The following is a 17,448-nucleotide window of genomic DNA, read 5'->3' on the forward strand; positions in this document are numbered from 1 at the left end:
TGTTAACATTCAACGGCTACAGTAAATCCTAGAAGCTTAAACACTAAAGGAAAATCTTAACCTTTGCACGGGTTGAGACAACTTTTCTAACTTAATCCTGGCTCATTTACTCCACCATTCCGAAGCACATAAATTAATGGTTATACTCCCTACAACAATCAAAAATGACTTTATAGGGGAATGTTTTTAGTCCATTGCCAGAGTTGACAAGCGTCAATGTTTTTCTTGCCAACGGGCTTCCTTTGAACTGTAACCGGTTGTCGTTTCCTTGATCTTCATGTGTTTCATTCCACCCTTACCCAACAGGAAGACAAAGTCCCTATACGTCTCACTAAATAACCTTTGGAATTACCGCCATGACGCCATTGTGTGGTTTTAGATTGTCCAACTTAAACAAGGAAAGGAATCGAAAATGCTCCACCACTCTGTTAATTAGCCATCTCAAATTTTGCTGAAAGCCTGAAAAAACAAATGTTAGTGCATGACTCTAGTGTTGACGATTTTAGGAGGCATGCACCAGTACATTATTCACATCCACATATCTCATATGGTCGTTCCAAAATTATTACAGCACATCTCTTCTACGAGAAAAATAAAACACATGACAAGTTTACACGGCCACACGCCATGGTATACAGAATGCACGATTTCAGTTTTCTAAATCATTAAGGAAACATCCATGAAATGGAAAAATTCTGGTCTCATGGTTGAAAGTAAAAGCAGTACTTACTTTGAGTATATTTCTAAGGTTTTGCAGAAACAATGAATTCTTTTCCAGTGCAACTGCTGAAAGCATAATAAATGTGAACATATAGTAAAATATTGTAAAATAGGCATGAAAATACGTAAGCAAAGTATAACATGTTACCAGTCGCAAAGGACGGCTCCACAACCACTATCGATTGTTCTGATGTAATATCCCGCGCAAATGCATTAACCCAGTTATGTCTGAAATTCGTGTGTTTCTGCATTCAACCAACTTTGAAACCAATGCATAAAACTGAGTGCATGAGGTGATTCAGCTGTGTCAGAAAGAAAAAAGTACCTTAACCAAGTCAACAGCTTGTGAAGAAAATTACACACATGAACAAATATATCTGGAGATATATGCCAGCAGTGGAAATATTGTACTTCCGGCTCTACGGCCAACCTATATCGAACTTCACATCAGTCATGCTCATATCATGCAAGCAAGAAAAAACATGAAAATCATCTAGATTCAGATAATTAGTCATATCCATTGAACCATAGATTCAGATAAGCAATGTCCGCACCTCCAAAACTGCCATATTCCCCTATATTGGACTTCAAAGTATTTCCCCATTTCTTATCAAGTAATATCAATCATTAAAGAACTATACAAATCGAAGGACACGAATCAAATAAATGGCAAAATAAATCAAACAAGATGACATTTGCAGTATCACTTGCACTTGCAAGGGCAGTTTATAACATATGGAAATTGTGTGTTTTACGAAGAGACGAAAAATTCACTGGTCCAAAGCTTAGGGACGAAGGGATCACAAGAGGTTGGATACGTTCGTTGCTTATATTGCCGATTGACCGTGACACGTATAGAGCTATGATGTTCAGGAGGACATAGAGAGGAGACATGCCCGTGACCTCCATCCGTCCACTCGCTGCCACCGTCGTCCTTCGTTACTGCTTCGCGCGGCCCCGGCCGCTGCTGCTAGCAGAAGGGGAGGCAGGGGAGAGGAGGAGTGGAGGACCAGGGGCGGCGACGGAAGCACGTCCTACCATTCATGCCCTGCATCCACTATAATTCATGTCAAGTCTTCACAAGGATCAAAGAACTCTTACGAAGAGAACTGAAGAAAAAGTATACCCACTTCTCATAAGTAGATCATGCTTGTTTACTAAGCACCATGCCGGCCGAAGATAACAGAAGATCAAGCATCAAAGACCAGCAACAAACCGATCGATATGAGGACCAGGCCGGACGGCCATCGGCATCACCTTGCTTCATCCATGGGGCAACCCCCATACACGTAATTGTTTATTGACAAAAATAAAACAATAGGAGCATTCTTTCTTGACAGGACCAGTGATATTCCTCTATCTGACCTTCACTTTTATCAGATTATGGATTTAAGTTCTTGTTATGGACGAATAATATGCACATGTTACTTGCTTCCAGTAGCTCTATCCTGAAGAATGTTCCTGACTAAGCTGAATGCACCAAACCAGCTGGCACAAAGGTCTCCATATTAGCAGAGTGAAAACCCATGCATTTGTCCCAAGACATTGGGACCAAACCTGCCTCGGAATTCCTTATAGCAAGCTAAATTTTCTATCTAACTGTAATTGGTTTTCTACATACAAATTCTTTAAAATATTTACACCATATCAATACATTAGAAATATTATCAAGATTTTGAATGCAGCAGACTTGATAACGTTTCTGTTAAATACATGCAAAATCGACTCTTTTAGAAGAAACAAGGCAAATTTGTTACTATATATGTGAACTCGGGAACTTTTGAGCATGGCCTAAATTAATGTCCAGTACAACCAACTCACCTAGAACTGCCCACACTGTACGATCAAATGAAGCAAATCATTTGATCCTTCACCATGTTTTACGATGTCAAGTACCCAAAGCTCATGTTCAATAGCATAGACAATGAATATTACGGCAAACCTCACCTGATCGAATCATCAAGCTGCAGGTCAGTAATACCATGCCGTGCAGTACCTAGAGCACCCTATCAGCCACTAATTAAGGTTGTGCCTTGGTACTTCCAAACCTGCCAATAAATACAAGACATGAACGGATGAAAATCGCTGACCCATGTGCTCACATGGCTGGAACATAATTCTTTGACCAACCTAACACTGCACCGCTCACTCTTGCCCTCTTTCTTGGGGCCTCGAGGGATAGTCTGATTCTCCTGGAAACCCTCTGACCTCTGCAACTGCACAACCGGAAGTCATGACGGCCCAGCTAGCTACGGTTAATACGAATAAGATACAAGGTTATTTCTGTAGTCCCACTACCATCAAGACTGGTGGACGCAGCCGATGAACTCACTGCAGTCGGCCTCCTATGCATGCGGAGGGCCGCAACGCAGCCACGAAACACCCATTCCTCCTGGAGCGAACGAGATTAGCAATGCAAGATTTTTGTTTAGGCACTACTAAGAGGGTGAGATTGGGCAAAGCGATGAGAAACCAATAAGAGCAGGGGGGTACCTGGAGTGGCTGTCGCTAGGGAAAGATGGCGAAAACCAGCAGTGCACGCACGAAATACCAGGCGCATCCTTACGGACGTACCTGACGCCGGAGCCGGTGCTCTTGTCCTTGCAGCGCCGCACGACCTGCCCGTCACCCTCGTGGACGTAAACCTCCAGGTCCATCTCCCGCATCGGTAGGGCTTCACGCGCTCGTGGGGATCCTATCGTCTCATCGATCTGGACCGGAGGCGGCGCCGGGTGAGGATGGGCGGCAGACTAACCCTAGCGCGCTGCGAGGTCGGGGTCATGGGTTTGTGCTTCCTGCGTGCGTCTGCTTTTTTTTTTGAGACTAAACACACTTTATTAATCATAAAAGTTCATAGGAATACAACGAATGTCTGGTAGGTTTATAAGCCATACATGACGCCCATAATCTAGGCCGAAAGCGTGTTTAGCGAGACTATGTGCCTCGATGTTTGTCGATCTGCCCTCAAAGATGAAGTTGCATTGATCGAAGTCCGGTGCCGTCTCCTTGATCTCCTTAATAGTAGTAGCATATAATCCTCCTGTGCCTTTTTTGATGTCCCTGATCACGCCCTGGCAGTCCGAAGCAATAACAAGCCGGGGAAGATTTAAGTCCGATGCTAGAGCAAGCGCCTCACGACAGGCCAAGGCTTCTAGAGTTGCCGGATCCACCACTCCTGGGATCTTGATCATAGAGGCACCTAGGAATACACCCATGTCATCTCTGCATACGACGCTGAACGTACCATCAAGGGTATTTCTCGCCGTTGCTCCATCAACTCTAATCTTCGCCACTCCCGGCGGCGGTGGTATCCATTTAGCCTGATCCTCGACCGGGTTTTGGGTCGCAGCTCCTCGAGTCACTTTGGGCTTGCATTCCTCGATCTCCCGAATGTACTTTGAAATGAAGCTATGTGTTGCCAACGGGCTCTGGAATACATTCTCATGCAGCGCCTGTCTCCTTGAGTGCCACAGCGCCCACATGGTGACCGCGACATGGATGAACTCAGTCGGCGACAGCATTTCCAATAGGGCAAACAACCACCTCTTCGCGTCCGGCTCTGTTGTGTTGTTCAGAGCTTCAACTAGCTCCGGATCTTGCAGCGCCCACACACAACGAGCGATTGTGCAGTGTAGTAGCGAGTGTTGCCATGAATCTTCTGCCCCGCACAAGCCACAACGTGTGCTTGTGGACATGTTTCGGTGATGAAGCAAATCTGCCGTGGGGATAGATTGCTGAGCAAGCCTCCATAAAAAGATCTTCACCTTGGGGGGTACATTAACTTTCCATAACTGCTCCCACGCCTTTGAATCCCTGTCAATATCTGAGGAGTTAGCTCAGCCTTCTAGCCATGCTTCTCTCCTCATCTTGGTGTTAACCAGCATGCGGTAAGCGGACCTTACAGAGAACACCCCATTCTTTTCATGGATCCAAGACCAGAAATCCTCAATGTGTCTCGTACATAAGGGTATTGACATAATCGCCTGTGCATCTGTTGGAAGAAAAATCTCTGAGATCGATGTGCTGTCCCATTGTGCACCTGGCAATATTAGTTCGTTCACCCCCTGAGGTGGATTCGCTATTCTGCTCACTATCGGTCTCATATTAGCCGGACGTGGTAGCCAGTTTTGGTTCCAAATATGCGTGGTTAGGCCATCACCAATACGCCGGATTAGTCCCTGATTTAGCACTTCTCGTCCATCCATGATAGCTCGCCAGATTTGGGAGGGGGCCGAACCCAGCTCCGCGCTTAAGAAATCCGTTGTAGGGTGGTACTTTGCTTTCAGGACTCGGGCGCTAAGGGATTGCGGATCCGTCAAAATTCTCTAGGCTTTTCTCGCTAGCAACGCTAGGTTGAAAAGCTCAATATCCCGAAATCCTAATCCGCCACAGAATTTTGGCATGGTCATAGTGCTCCATGAAACCCAGCTCGCCTTCCGTTTCCCTTCTTTGCTAACCCACCAAAACTCTCTAATGAGCGTGTTGATATGCTCACATAGGCCTCGTGGGAGCTTAAAACATGACATGGAGTAAACGGGAACCGCTTGTGCTACGGATTTAATCAGAACCTCTTTTCCTCCAGCAGACAATAGCTTTTCCATCCACCCCTTAACCTTGCTCCATACTCTGTCTTTAAGAAATTTGAAGGCTCCGTTTTTGCTCGCTCCCACATCGGTGGGCATGCCCAAATATCTATCAGAAAGAGATTCATTTGGAATATTCAAAATGTTTTTTACCTCCGTTTTCAGCGAATTCAGGGTGCCCTTACTGAAAAACACTGAAGACTTTGCTAAATTTATTCTCTGGCCTGAGGCATTACAATAACTATCCATCAAGGAAGACAACTCATTTGCTCCAGCTGAACTGGCTTTGACAAACAGCAGGCTATCATCTGCAAAAAGCAAGTGGCTTACCGGCGGTGCCGTCGGAGCCACTCGAATACCACTGAGGTGCGATGATTCATCTTGGGTTTTTAAGAGGCACGAAAGGCCCTCCGCTGCGATCAAAAACAGGTATGGAGAAATAGGGTCTCCCTGACGGATCCCTTTGGATGGTGTGAATTCCTCAAGCTTGTTTCCATTGAATAGGACAGAAAATTTTACTGAAGTCACCATTCTCATGATTGAGGCTACCCAAGTAGGTGCAAATCCCATCTTGGTCATGATAGCCTCAAGGTAGTTCCACTCAACACGGTCATAGACCTTCATCATATCCAGTTTAACTGCACAATATCTATTCCGTTGAGCCTTGTTCCTTTTCATGAAATGCAGGCATTCATAGGCTGTTATGATATTATCCGTGATTAAGCGGCCAGGCACAAACGCATACTGCTCCTCCGAGATGATGTCAGGCAATATCCGTTTCAATCTGTTGGATAACACCTTGGAGGCAATCTTATATAAAACGTTGCATAAGCTGATGGGTCTAAACTGTGTCAAGTCAGAGGGATCTTTTACCTTTGGTATTAGGACAAGGATCATCTCATTAATAGCCTCCGGTCCTTCCTCTCCACGCAAAATGTGAAGCACTACTTCAGTTACCTCGCCACCACACAGCTCCCAATGTCGCTGGAAAAAGTGCGCCGGGTATCCGTCCGGCCCCGGAGCCTTCGTAGGATACATTTGGAAGAGGGCATTTTTCACCTCGTCCCCACTATACGGAGCGGTGAGTAGCAAGTTCATATCCGGGGTGACCTTGGAGGGAACTGCATCCAGCACCGTATCCATTCCTGTCGTACCCTCTGACGTGAATAAGTTTTTATAAAATTCAGTTGTGATCGAGGCCATCTCAACCGGATCATCGGTTGACGTTCCATCCGCTCGCTGCAGGGTTTTGATAGTATTCTTCCGTCGACGCATACTTGCCCTTCGTTGAAAGAACTTGGTATTTCTGTCCCCTTCAGTGGGCCAGTCAACACGCGAGCGTTGACGTTGCATTATTTCCTCCATATGATAGAGCTCAACAAGACGATCAGAATTTTTTGTCTCTGCATGTGACGGCGCGATTCTCTGGGGGTCATTCTGCAAAGTAGCCAGCTCCCTCTTTAGTTTCTTTATTTCTTTTCCCACACAGCCTATCGTCGCCCCGCTCCACTGTCGCAGCGATGCCGACAGGTCGCCCAATTTTTTACTCAGTTGCATGACGCTTTGGCCAGCCGGAGAGCCACTCCACATCGCCTCCAAAGAAGGACCAAATTCCTCGTGCCGTTCCCAGTACACTTCATACCTAAACAACTTTTGTTTAGCTTGTGATGGAGTAGGAGGTTCCAGCTACAAACGTAACGGGCAATGGTCGGACGAGGCAGCAGTCTCATGAGACAGTTGGGCCTGAGGGAAAGCAGCCATCCAATCTGTATTTGAAAGTGCACGATCAAGACGTACTCTGCAATATCCTCCCCCTGCCATTTTCTTTTCAAAAGTCCAAGGCTTGCCGTGGTATCCCAGATCAGTAAAGGCACAAACATCTACCACTTCGCGGAAAGCTTGAATTTGTGTGTGCCTTCTCTGTCCAGTCCCCATGTGTTCATGTGGGTTAAGAACCTCATTAAAATCACCTATGCAGAGCCATGGCAATGTGCTCGCGGACACAAGTGATTTAAGTAGATCCCATGTTTTATGTCTCTCACTCACCCGGGCTTCACCGTAAACGCATGTCAGCCTCCAATCACTATGGTTGGGCATAGACACTTTAGCATCCACATGATACTGAGAATAGCCGAAAACATCGAGATTTATTCCATTATCCAAAACAAACCGATTCCACCGCTGCGGCCCGAACTGCCAACAGCATAAGCATGATTAAAACCTAAGGTGCTAGCAAGATTTTCGACACGTGCTTTTGAGATCTGAGTTTCTACAATACATAGCACTGTCGGGGCAAATTGCTTCGCTAAGTCGCGAAGCTCTCGAATTGTCGCGGCTTTGCCCACACCATGACAATTCCAGCATAGGACATTCATTGTGCCTGGCGATCCTCCTCTCGGGAGGTCGCCGATTTTGCTTGGTTGAGTTTCTCAGAAGCTGCATTCTTTTTCGGGGCAGTCTTGTCAGGGTTGACTCGTGGCCGCTTCGGGTCCTGCTTGGAGGAAGGGCTGGCAGGGATCTCTGGAGGCGGTAGCGCTGGTGCTGTGAAAGACGATGGGAGAGCTAGCACGCCCCCTCACTTAGGCTCTGACGTGCGTTTCCTGCTTACATCAGCATCCTGCATGAGTTCGTCAGACTTGTTCACATAAGAGTTTTCCATATCAGGCTCACTTGGGGTGTCATGCTCCTGGGTACGGCCTGCTGATCGTCCTCCACGATGACCCCCGCGTCGTCCTCTACCTCGCCCCGCTCCCGGGCCTGTCCCAACACGCATATTCCAATCTGCTCTCAGATTTTTGAAGTGTAACGCGGACGGAGGGTGGATCCCATTACCATGCTCCTTATAGACATGACCAAGATGACCACAGACTGCGCACCAGTCGGGTAGCCGCTCGTACTTCACCCGATAGATCTGCCTCTTGCCATCGCGGATCATTGATACCGCATTCTTCAGAGGTTTGTGCACATTGATCCTTACCCAGACACGATAAAAATTACCAGCAAAGTCTTGGGGTCATTGTTTCAGTAAAGAGGACCTCGCCAACTCTTGCCGCCAGCGGCTCGACTAGGTGTGCATACAGGTTAGGCACATCGTGGATTTGGATCCATATATCCAGAGTGTCCAGCTTTACCTCAGTTGGTTTCGTGATCCCATCGTACGGCGCAATGATGACTGCATCTCCTCTGAAGTTCCACGGCCCCTCCTGCATCACTCTTTCCCAATCACCGAGGCAGAAAAATTGCAATGTGTAGAGGTTGTCTTGAAGGGGTCGGAACTTCACATCGTGAGCCAGATCCCAAGCTGCCCTCATGTTTTTGAAAAACCAGTATTGGCTGTAGGGTTTGTCAATATGAACCCTAGCCACCGCCATCCACCTGATTGCATCTGGTGGAGCTTGCTTCTCGTCAAGGACAACATCATCGAGATCTTGCTCGCGGAGTCCCAATTCTGCCATCATCTTCTCTACTTCCGACGCGGAGGAGGAACCCGATGCTTCGTCCTGCTTCGATCCCATCGCCGCTGAAACTTGAAACCCTAGCCCGAAAAAAGAGAGATCGGACCGTGCAACGAACCCTAACTCCCCCAACACCGCCAGAAGAGGTCAATCAAGCCCGGGAAGTGATACTAGATCACCCCTTGATCAGCCCGAATCGATCTCCACCGGGGCAGAACGGGAGGAGGGAAGGTGAAGGCTCCACGGCGGCGGAGATCGCCCCGGGAGAAGGAAAACCTAAGCAGAGGGAAAAAAGTTATTTAGCGTCATCAGAACGTGTTGTCCCTGCGTGCGTCTGCTGCTTGAGGCGCTAGAGAGGATTGGGTGGGCTGGGCTCCCGAGCCACCTCTTCCTTGTTCGGGAAAAATAATCGTGATCCCATAAAAAAGGAAAAAAATCGGGATGAATTAAAATAAATCGGTGGGGATTGGTGGGAAAAAGGAAGGAGAAAATCGGTGGAACGAGGAGGACCAGTGACGGGTGGGGATGCGAACGAACGAAACCAACGAACGACCTACGTACTGAGACATTAGGAGTAGAGATTAAGCCCAATGTTGAGTAAATAGGCAATTTCTCGATTAAATTAATCCACGAGTAAATCACTAGCATGGCATTGACACAAATAAACACATACTGATATTCAGTCAAGCTAGCACATACTACGCTAATTGCAGAAAGATCTACATATACCGCTAGCATGGCTAAAACAGAAAACAGTAGGAGCGGGATAAATGAGTTATACCATTGTAACGCCCCAAGACCGGAGCTTCAGATGTCTTCCAGGGTTTCCGAGATTCGTTGTGTGATTTGTTTCGTCTGTTGCATTCATCTTTGCATCATGTGCATTGCATCATGTCATCATGCCATCATCTCATAAATCTTTGCACCTCAACTCACTAAATAAATTGCATGGATCTTCGGTCCATTTAAATCGAGGGAACTCACATGGTGGTTTCTCTTTATAACCTATCCTCCCGATAGTAGGGAGCTATATTCAATATTTCTTTAATTTGATATTCACCATAACACACGTGCAAAAATAATCCTCATGCCTTTTTCCTTCTCAACTCTTGGTCTCTAACTTTGTCATATATCTTTTCTTCATTTTCCGGAGCTCCACCTAAATTCTCAACATTTTTGGGCACCTCGAAAAACCTGCCCTAGTTCAAACCTTTTGAATTAAATTCAAATGAATTTGAATTTAATCTTTCAAACTTGACCTTTTTCTATTTTCCCAGACCGTGCACATTTTTCTGAGTCCGTGAAAATTATCCCCGTGCCCAAATTCTTCCTCTAACCTTCTCTTCTCTCTTTTCCCTTCTCTTATTTCTTTGTTTTTTTGTAAAGAGAAGGAGATGGGAGAGAGAGAAGAGCCGGATGGGCCTCCCAGCCCAGCTGCAACCTGCCCAGCTCGCTCACTATCCCCGCGGCCCATCTGCACCTAGGCTACCCGCACCAGTGGCCCAAGGCCCAGCCGCCCCACCAGCTTCTCTAACCCTAGGCCCGACCAACCTCACCTCGTCCTCTCCCTCGCTCTCCTCGATCTCTCTCCCGCCCCGCCAGGGAGCCCGACTCCCTCATCTCCCTCGATCCCACTCCTCTCCCTCTCATCCTCCCATGCTCGATCCAGTTCTTTCCCTCTCCCCGATCTCCCTCTCGATTCCCAGGACCGCTCCATCCCCATCTCCCTCTACTTGAGGAGCCCTCACCCTCTCCCCTCGCGTGTGAGTTCGACCCCGAGCGCCGGAGATGCTCTCCTCTCCCCTGCAGCCTCTCTCTCGGGCCATGGCGCTCGCGCCCCATCTCGCTCTAGGGAGAGGAACTCCTAAGCGTGTCTCCTCCACCAGCAGCCTGCAACGCCAGAGGGGAGTAGAGATCCTCCCGGTCCCCATGGTGACCGCTTCCCCTACCCCGAGCTTCTCTGCAGCCAGCGTCCAAGTCTCGTGCCCCATGACTTCGCTGCACCTCGCGCTGCTGCTCTGCCTCGCCTCCCTCCTTCCATGCCCAAGCTTCACCCGCGATTCGTAGGCGCCTCCCCTGCCGTCATTGCCAATTGAGAACCACGACTGCAGCTTGTCCTCTGCCGCTGGTTTCGTGCACCTCCACTGCCTGTTGCATGGACGCCAATGTCCCCTTAATTTTGCCAAGACGCGACAACCAGGAACGCCCAAGGACGCCTTCATGGATTTTGCCAAGTGTGACCACCACTGAACAAAGGGTTTTTGCCTTGCTCATTTTGGATACACCAAGTTCCTCTTCAAAACGTACGACTACTCGGTGTTGCGTCAAGTACCCCGATGGCCGGAGCCCTCGGGTCCGTCAAGTTCGTCTACGAACCGAGAACAACTACCGTCTCCGAAGAACCGTGTAGCGGAACCATCAAGTTCGACTATGACTCGTGTACGACTACGCGGGATTCCTAGGACGCCAAGTTCAACAATGCATCAAGTTCCTCGCCATGACCCCGAACATCTACGGAAACTCGCGCAACGATAAACATGTACCACTACCGTCGCCGAGATCGCGAGAACCTCTACCGTCGACCCTAGAGCATGAGAGAACAACTACTTCGACTACCGTCGCGAGAACGCCTACTTCCCTCTACGAACTTGATCCGTTCCGATAAGGCACGCTTCGAAAGGTATAACCATTGACACGACCGTCCGTGGACCGAATGCATGTTATGTGATATGAGATGATCGCGTTTGCACGTCGCCCCTCTTTTTGCCTTGCCAACGACATGTGGGAACTCGGTATCCGAGATCACCCCACCATCCTGGCTTGTCACGTTCCGCACACTTCCCCTTTGCGTCGGTATCTCAATCGAGTACCGGAACCGGAACGCTGCCATGGCACCGTTTTCGTTATCGTTGCCGTGGCACCCCTTTCCTTTGCACCACGGTGACAAATGCTTCATAATGCTCTTGTCAACTTTTAATAAAATTGCTTAAACTTGCACATGTCATTCTTATCATGATAATAACATTTAAACGTTTAAAAATTGTTGTTGCACCAAATTGATAATTGCATATGGGGATTTACCGGATTTGTTGCTTGTTATTTCCGGCCTCATTTAAACTTGCCTAAATGTTTAGTTTACTTATGCTTCACCTCTTGCCATGCTAACAACATTTAATATTGTTGAGTAGCTAAACGGGAGAGAACTAAATAAGTCATGTGGTGTTTCGTCAATATGCAACTCGTTGCATATTAAGCTCCATTTAATTTGTAGGATTGTTTGTGCATTTGCCATGCCATGCCTCATTTAAACCGGACATGCATCATACCTGGTTGTGCATCATGCCATGCTTATGTGATGGTTGTTTACTTTGTTGTTTGCTTCTTTCCGGGTTTCTTCTCGCGTTTAGCTTCGGTTTCATTCTGGAGTTGTGAGGATTCGTTCGACTACGTCCGTTTGTCTTCTTCATGGACTCGTTCTTCTTCCTTGCGGGATTTCAGGCAAAATGACCATACCCTCGAAATCACTTCTATCTTTGCTTGCTTAGTTGCTCGCTCTTTTGCTATGCCTATGCTGCGATACCTACCACTTGCTTATCATGCCTCCCATATTGTTGAACCAAGCCTCTAACCCACCTTGCCCTAGCAAACCGTTGTTTGGCTATGTTACCGCTTTGCTCAGCCCCTCTTATAGCGTTGTTAGTTGCAGGTGAAGATCGAAGTTTGTTCCTTGTTGGAACATGGAGATGTTGTTCCTTGTTGGAACATGTTTACTTGTTGGGATATCACAATATATATTATTTAATTAATGCATCTATATACTTGGTAAAGGGTGGAAGGCTCGGCCTTATGCCTGGTGTTTTGTTCCACTCTTGCCGCCCTAGTTTCCGTCATATCGGTGTTATGTTCCCGGATTTTGCGTCCCTTACGCGGTTGGGCTATAATGGGAACCCCTTGACAGTTTGCTTTGAATAAAACTCCTCTAGCAAGGCCCAACCTTGGTCTTACCATTCGCCACCTAGGCTCTTTTTCCCTTGGGTTAGGCCAGCCCAAGGGTCATCTTTATTTTTAAACTCCCCCGGGACAGTGCTTGTCTAAGTGTTGGTCCGAACTGAGTAGACTGCGGGGCCACCTCGGGGAAACTTGAGGGATGGTTTTACTCGTAGGATGTCTCATCCGGTGTTGCCCTGAGAACGAGATATGTGCAGCTCCCATCAGGATGTCGGCGCATCGGGCGGCTTTGCTGGACTTGTTTTACCATTGTCGAGGAGGTCTTGAGGAACCGGGATACCGAGTCTGATCGGAATGTCTCGGGAGGAGGTCTATTCCTTCGTTGACCGTGAGAGCTTGTGATGGGCTAAGTTGGGACACCCCTACAGGGATTTGAACTTTCGAAAGCCGTGCCCGCGGTTATGGGCAGATGGGAATTTGTTAACATCCGGTTGTAGAAAACCTGAAGTTGACCTTAATTAAAATGAATCAACCGCGTGTGTAACCGTGATGGTCTCTTTCCGGCGGAGTCCGGGAAGTGAACACGGTTGTTGGAGTTATGCTTGACGTAGGTTGTTTTAGGATCACTTCTTGATCATACTTTTATTGACCGTGCTTTGCCTTCTCTTCTCGCTCTCATTTGCGTATGTTAGCCACCTTTTATGCTAGTCGCTTGCTGCAGCTCCACCTCTTACCTTTACCTTACCCATAAGCTTAAATAGTCTTGATCGCGAGGGTGCGAGATTGCTGAGTCCCCGTGGCTCACAGATACTTCCAAAACCAGCTTGCAGGTGCCGAGGAGTCCGTGCAGATGACGCAACCCAGCTCAGGAGGAGCTCGTTGAAGATCTTGTCCTTCGTGTTGTTTCGTTCTAGTTGATCAGTAGTGAAGCCCGGTTGGGGTCGATCGGGGACCTTTGTCGCATTTGGGGTTCTTCTTTTATTTTGGTTCCGTAGTCGGACCTTGATTGTATTTGAATGATGTAATGCTTTATTCATGTTTTGTGTGAAGTGGCGATTGTAAGCCAACTATGTATCTTTTTCCCTTATGTATTACATGGGTTGTGTGAAGATTACCTCACTTGAGACATTGCTTTCAATGCGGTTATGCCTCTAAGTCGTGCTTCGACACGTGGGAGATATAGCCGCATCGAGGGCGTTACAACCATCCAGTAGACCATGCAGAGGCCGCGGCTTTGCTGGCAGCAGTGGCGTCCTCGGCAGCCTTCTTGTCGGCTTCAGCTTTCTCGGCGGCGGCACGTTCGGCGTCAGTGGACATGGTGATGATGAAGGCGACGCAGACGTAGAGGAAGTAGACGATCGGAAGCGAGCAGTCGCGTAATCGCTGCCCAAAAACCTATTCTAACCAGAAGGGCGTGGTTTCGGAGACCTGCTCTCCCGTCGACCGTGTACGCGGCGGACGGGATGGAGTCACCGGCAGCAGCAGCAGCAAAGGAACGACGGTGGGCGTGCGCGTGGAGCAGATGTGATTTGTTCGTGGCGGCTAGGGTTAGGAGACACCACACACTTATATAGGCGCAGCCGTGTGGAGAGACGTGGGCTCGACCCACGTCCGAGTCCGTGACAGCCCACGATCTGACGTCATAAGCGCGTAGGTGTGAGCTTGGCTCGGCTCAATCCCGCAACCCGCGACGCGTCGTGCCGAGGCGTGGCGTGGCGAGGCGGGCGACGGAGGAGGAGTGCGCGAGGGCCTCTTCTCTTCTCAAGCTCCAATAGCATGTAGAAGAGAAACCCTTATAAGGAGGTCCAACTCCTCTTCCACTTCCGGGGTGGGACTAAACTTCCCACTACACCTAGTGCCATATAACCCACATGGGCCCTTAGAGATTTTTCAGAAATTGCTATATGGGCCTAGAGCCCATCTCAAATTTCAGCAATCCCCCACCAGATCTCGAGTGCCCATTGTGTCCTCTGTCCAATTACTGTTTCAATATACCAGTGTTTCACTGAAGACCTGTTAAGGTTGAGCTTCACCTAGAGCAAGTAGTTACACTCCTTCACAACTGAAAAATGGACTATGCCTTGAATTGTCAGTTTGGCGTAAAGAAGTTTCACCACATGTCTTACTAGTACTGGGCTGCCGAAGGCTGACCCCTCGGGTGGAGCATATAAGTCACACTCCTGGCCAATTCATGAGCTTACTAGAGATCACCCCAATCTCATAGACTGTGACTAGCAGTCGGGCTCATATAGGCGTGTTCCTCCAAAGATCGCTCTGTAGGATAGCATCTTGCTTATATAAGCTTCGGAACACATTAAGACAGTAGTCATCCTACCATACAGTATCGAGAGTATTGCATCTCCAACAGAGTGGGTAAGTATAGTTACTGTAACACCCCGGATATGATTTACCCAATATGTACTCCAACTCTTGCCGTTTCCGGCGTTAAGTTATGTTATTTTCTCGGGTTCGGGTTTTGTCTCCGTGTGTTGTTGTCATTGTCATGTTTTTCATTTCATGTCATCATGTGCATTGCATTTGCATACGTGTTCGTCTCATGCATTCGAGCATTTTCTCCGTTGTCCGTTTTGCATTCTGGCGCTCCGTTCTCCTCCGGTGGTCATTTCCACCTTTCTTTTGTGTGTGGGGATTAAACATTTTCGGATTGGACCGAGACTTGCCAAGCGGCCTTGGTTTACTACCGGTAGACCGCCTGTAAAGTTTCGTACCATTTGGACTTCGTTTGATGCTCCAACGGTTAACCGAGGGACCGAGAAGGCCTCGTGTGTGTTGCAGCCCAACACCCCTCCATTTTGGCCCAAAACCCTCTCCATCATCTAGAGCGTTCGATCACGATCGCGTGGCCGAAAACCGCACCTCATTTGGACTCTCCTAGCTCCCTCTATCTATAAATAGGTGTTCCCCCCCAAAATTTCCGGATCAAACCACCCCCCAAACCCTAGCCCCGCTCCATCCGCGCGCCGGACACGTCCGGTCCGCGCCGGACAAATCCCGCCGCCGCGCCCGCGCCAATCGGCGCGCGACACGTGGCACACCCCCGCCGCCGCCGCTCCGGCCCGGGAGGCCCAAGTCGGGCCCCCGCGAGCCCGTCGCCCGCGCCGCCCGGTGGCTCCTCCTCCGCCGCCTTCGACTCCGGCGCCGGCCCGCGCTGGCCACCACCTCGCCGCGCCGCCACGCCGGCCGGTGCGCCCTCGCCGGACCTCGCCTCCACGCCGCCCCATCGCCAGCGTCCCTCACCGCCGCCTCCACAGGGCCGCCCAAGTCCCACTCCGGCCGGCCCCCGCTTCCCCGTCGAGCTCCGGCGGTCAACCTCCTCCCGGGTGAACAGTTTCCGGTGAGCCTCGAAGTCCGCGCCCGGCTGGATCTAGATCTGGGAAAATATCTCGGTTGACTTTTGCCCGAAACCCTAATTATTTTTCCCATGTTCATCATGTCGTAACTTTGCATCCGTAGCTCCGTTTTGGGCATATAGCATATCAAAATGTTCGTCCCAGAGAGCACATCATTTCATCTCATTGCATCATTTTCAGTTGAGTTCATATTGATGCCCGAAATGCTGTTGGAAGAATGCTATTTGAGATAATTGTCAGATTTTCTGCTCCAATTAGATATTTGTCATTTTTGCCATGATTATTGTGTGCATGATATGCCCCTGGGCTCTACATGTGTTTTGTTATATGTTTTTCCATCTACCCAGAGGTGCAACCCATGTATTTTTGTGATGTGTGTGGTGACTAGCACAAGCTTGCAAAGTAGAGCATTCATTAATGCTGATTTGAGGGACTTAGCAATTCCACTAAGTCCTTGATCTGTTTATCTCAATATGCCATATGTTTATGTTGTTTCCTAGTGATCCGTGCCTCTTTTGAGGATGATCAGTAAGGGTGTTTTGTTAATCTTGTAGTGCTCTATCCATCCATGTCTTTGTTTGCAATTATGGAGCACCCTAGCTTGAGTCAATCGAGCTCTACTTTTGCCATTTCGTGAATCTGGGCAGATTGTCTACTTGTTAGCGATCTTGCCGAGGATGTTGTAGTTGATCCGTGCATGCTATGTTATTGTTCTTGTCATGTCTAGCTTGTATAATGTGTATATTCTTGATGGGTGCATGCTTAGATTTTCATGACATGCTCTGTAGTGAGTGCATCGAGCTCGTAAACATGCCTACTTGATATCTGATTTGCATGCTCCAGTTTTTCACTAAGTCTGTGATCTGATTATGTTTTTGCCATGTTCACATGCTTGCAAATGTATTTTCTGATCCCTTTTGGCTCAAGGTCACTAAGGGACTTTTGTTAAGCTCTTTGAGTAGCTCCATGCCATGCTTTACTTTGCCATGTTCAGGTCCTGTAGCATATAGTTTTCATGCTCCAAAGTGTGCTACCTGATCTGAGATTCCAGACAAGTGTTAATTTCACTAAGTCTGAAATCTGTTTACCAAATGCATTTTTGCCATGCTTGTTTGAACCTGTTAACGGATGAATTGGCCGTAGCTCAGTGTTCCTATTTTGTTAAGCATCATGAATGGATCCCTTCCATGTATTTTGATGCCATGTTTGGCTGTTGTAGCATGTTCATCTTGTTGCATTTAGATGGCTACTTGCTGTAAATCGCAGAACGTGGTCATATTTGAATTGCTTGCCATTTCCAAATCGTAACTCCGATTCCGGTGATCTTTATATCGTTTTCAAGAGATTTCATCTCACCTTTCCAGTGGCACA

The 17,448-nt window shown here is 48.2% G+C and overlaps 1 long non-coding RNA gene across 1 annotated transcript; it reads right to left on the minus strand.

The window, feature by feature from the left end:
- Window positions 1–780: 780 nt before the first annotated feature.
- On the minus strand, window positions 781–3,141 carry LOC125545887. The gene is made up of 4 exons (XR_007300344.1): window positions 3,019–3,141; window positions 2,851–2,936; window positions 1,046–2,768; window positions 781–965 (listed from the first exon to the last, which is right to left on the minus strand). It is a non-coding gene; the product is annotated as an uncharacterized LOC125545887 (long non-coding RNA).
- Window positions 3,142–17,448: the final 14,307 nt, after the last annotated feature.

This window comes from Triticum urartu, chromosome 1, assembly GCF_003073215.2.
Source record: "Triticum urartu cultivar G1812 chromosome 1, Tu2.1, whole genome shotgun sequence".
NCBI lineage: Eukaryota > Viridiplantae > Streptophyta > Magnoliopsida > Poales > Poaceae > Triticum > Triticum urartu.